Source organism: Bidens hawaiensis, unplaced genomic scaffold (assembly GCF_021521415.1).
Source record: "Bidens hawaiensis isolate Kalapana, Puna unplaced genomic scaffold, B.hawaiensis_p1.1 tig00002866_1, whole genome shotgun sequence".
In the NCBI taxonomy this organism is placed as follows: domain Eukaryota; kingdom Viridiplantae; phylum Streptophyta; class Magnoliopsida; order Asterales; family Asteraceae; genus Bidens; species Bidens hawaiensis.
In genome coordinates, this window is record NW_027491154.1 from 1,156,090 (window position 1) to 1,160,111 (window position 4,022).

General features: G+C 41.3%; 1 pseudogene; it reads left to right on the plus strand.

Moving 5' to 3' along the window:
* The first annotated feature begins 2,495 nt into the window (after positions 1–2,495).
* On the plus strand, positions 2,496–3,791 carry LOC143621421 (scarecrow-like protein 18 pseudogene; annotated as a pseudogene).
* Positions 3,792–4,022: the final 231 nt, after the last annotated feature.

Genomic DNA, 4,022 nt, shown 5'->3' on the forward strand with positions numbered 1-4,022 from the left:
GGGATTGTTCCCGCCTTGCTCATTCCTTCATGTGACTACTGAAGTAGCTATTGCCTTGTGCGTGTAGCCCTGCTGTCTGCGGGTAGCCTTCCCTGATGGCTTGTATCCGCAACTGCGGGAACAGGCGGGGTACTTCACCACTGGGAGGCTTTCCCTGCGTATACAGCTTGCGTACTGCGCGTAAGATTCTATGAGCATGGTGGGTCCTGCGGGAGCAGATGACCTTTGCGCAGACGTCCCTATTCAAGGTGAGTCTTGCGGGACCAACTGGTCTCTGCTGGGACCTACCTCTTCAACATCTATACCAATCACCTTTCAGTAAACCTATTAATTAATTCAATTCACGTCAAACCGTTCCTCCAATATATAAGAAGAAGAAACAATCTTAATTCACAAAATATTAACTTTCTCAATGAACATTCACGAACTTTTTACCACTTTCACAAGAAGCGAAACACAATGATGAAATCCACCAAGTTAAATAGATGGTGATACCGGTAAAACTTTTTGGGTCGTCCATTTCCAATGGTTCGTTCTACGTCTTAAATGTTGGGTTTCAACGGTGGTTCGAAAACGGTCAAGTTATTTTAACCCGTTTTAGTTAATTATTTTCGTTTCAATAAATATTAATCAATATTAATATTCAAATATATATAAACGAACTTATAAAAACGCAGCGGACGATTAAAAGATTAAACGAACCAAAACCGAAACCCAAGACACGGATCCGATTACAACTATTATACGAGCACGATAAACAAGAATAAATCAACCATAGATTGGTTTTCGATATACCTTGGTTATCGAAACCGGGAAGACACCGTAACGAGATGAGCTAGATTTGACACAATCAACAAACCCAAACGACCTCCGGTGGTGACAGTTGCTGACGGACGGCGACAACACGACTGAAATTGCGCTGGCACGGCGTCGGTACAGTAACAACCTTGAACAGAAGCAACAGCAGACTCCGGCAGGTGCAACGGCAGCAGCTGAGGCTGCGGGGACCGAAAACTGTGGTGGTGGCCGGAGTTCCGGTGACCGGTAGTTGCAGGGGGCGGAGGTGGTAGTGCCGGCTGGTGTAGGGGTTGTGGTTAAGGTGGTACAGCAACAGTAGCAACCAAACAACACAACTACGGCTGCCGGAAAAAAGGGCTCGCCGGAATTTCCCAAGGTCGCCGGAAAAACGTTTGACAGCTTGCGGTTGAAGCTTTCTACAGCACCGTTGCTTATATGAAACAGTGGTGGTGGGTGGCGGCCAGTGGTCCGGTGGCCGGAGGTGGCGGCTGCCGGAAGTTATGGTGGCTAGGGTTTTTGGTGAATAAGATGGAATCTAATAATATTATCTTATTATATATATAGTAAATATAATTAGGGTTTAAACATTTTAAACCCAATGGGCTTAATGCCAAACCACCAAATTAAAGCCTAGTCCATCAACTTATCCTATTATGTGATTGTGTCGGGCCCAGTTAGCGTAAACGTTTAAGTGGGTTTATATCTCGTTACCCTCGGTGTAACTCATACCGGGTCACATTCGGGTCGGTCGCGTTGACTTGACCCGAACCGACCATTAAATCCAACATTAAATACATGCTTCAAAGAATGTTTACCGTTTACTAATTTAGATAAGAAAATGGAGAAGAAAATCATATATATGCGATGTAAAACCAAGAAGCTAATTAATTAAGCTGAACTAATTAACATTCACATTCACCCAAACTAATATATATAGTACGCGCGTGACATCTAACTTACTGCCTGCAAATTTTTCAGTACCAATATGATGTTAACTAAAGAACAAGATTATTAATACCACCACATTATTCTCTTGAATTTCATTTTCTGATTAAACGAGTTTTCAGAAACCAACAATGGTATATTGGTGTATTACAAAATGTTCATTCTGTTAAGAGATTGAGAGTTCAAGACATTAAAACATAGGAACTGATGCTTTTTCGCTAAAAACATAGGTGTGTGTGTCTATATATATATATATATAATTTAAGGTGTGCGTGAGTTTATTGTTAAATCTAAATATCATAAAAAGTCAACGTTGTAAGATCAAAATCTCATTTTTTTCTTTTTATAAAACTTTATCTACACCTAAATTAATGTTTAGCACTTATTTAAAGATTAGGATAAATTGGTTGACCTTATTCCTTATTTTGTGTGTATACATACACATAATGTTTTGTCAAAATATATAGAGAAATTGTTGCACACTTTATAAATACAAGTAAACTATATGCAGGTGTGTGTGGGCACACACACATGTATGTATTTATCCCTTCTTCACCTTTCCACACACCCTTCTCTAACCTAACCTAACGTAATCATTATTCATTTCTTCCTCCTTCAGGTTGCAAACAGTCTCTTCAATTCACTGTTATGGCTCATCTGCACCATCTACAATTTAGGGTTTCTAAATTTAGACCAATAGATTAAAACCCTAACAACAACCTTCAAGATTCACCCAAAAAAACTCTCTTTAAATGTTGGGTAATTATTCATCTTCTTGTTCACAATCAGATCCATCCACACATCCTCCTGTCACGCCACTCACCGGAGACTTACACCACCAGTTACCACCATCCATCTACCTACGTCAACTCCTGTTAGCCTGTGCACATTCCATTTCCAACTCTGACTTCACCGCCGCCCACCGCATCACCACCATCCTCTCATCAAACGCATCGCCTTCAGGCGACTCGTCCGAAAGATTAATCCATTCTTTCACCAAAGCCCTCTCCCTCCGCCTCCGTCTCCACATTCCACACCCACCGCCTCATAATATATATCTCTGTAATCACCATGAACCAAAAACTGACACGCGTTTACAATCATCATACCTGACTCTCAATCAAGTAACTCCATTCATTAGATTCACTCACCTCACTGCTAACCAAGCAATCTTGGAAGCTGTCAATCAACAACAAGGACAACAACATCCTCATGGTATTCACATACTAGATTTTGACATCATGCACGGTGTCCAGTGGCCACCGTTAATGCAAGCAATCGCCGACCACCGTCATCCTCCCACTCTTCGCATCACCGCCATCGGAACAAACCTCGACATCCTTCGCAGAACCGGAGACCGTCTATCCAAATTCGCACACTCACTCGGCCTCCGGTTCAGGTTCTTTCCACTTTTACTTCCTCAAAATAATAATAATAATCAACATACTGTTGATGACGTCATCAACCACATTTCTTCGGTTATCCTCCTCCCTAATGAAACCCTAGCTGTTAATTTTGTTCTTTACCTTCATCGCTTGTTGATCGACCGAGATAAACTTATTACCTTGCTTAGAAAGATCAAATCTATGAATCCTAAAGTTGTAACTTTAGCTGAAAACGAAGCAAACCACAACCACCCGGTTTTTTATTCAAGATTTGAGGAAGCTTTGAGTTATTACACCGCGATATTCGACTCGTTGGAGGTGACGTTACCTCCGAATAGCCGCGAGCGGATGACGGTGGAGCAGGTGTGGTTTGGGAGAGAGATTGCTGATATTATGGCGGCCGAGGGGGAGGATCGGAGAGAGAGACACGAGCGGTTTTTGTCGTGGGAGACGATGATGAGGATTGCGGGATTCAGGAATGTTCAGTTGAGTCCGTTCGCTCTTTCGCAAGCGAAATTGTTGTTGAGGCTTCATTACCCTTCTGAAGGTTATAATCTTGATGTTGTGAATGATTCTTTGTTTTTGGGTTGGAATAATCGACCCCTATTTTCTGTTTCTTCTTGGCACTAAATTATTATATGATATAGATGCATCTTCATCATTTATAACATGCTCATCACTAATGCATACACAGGACATATTGAAGAAACCCTATAACATGCTAGCTCACTTTAGTATGTTGTTTGCATGAAGCACACACATGGTTGGTTATATATGTCACACATATATAAACATATGGGAGATAGTGAGTTAATTTGTGTATATGTGTGGAGAGACACACACAGACAGTAGCTGGTGATGATATATAACTATATGTCTATATATAAGTATGGA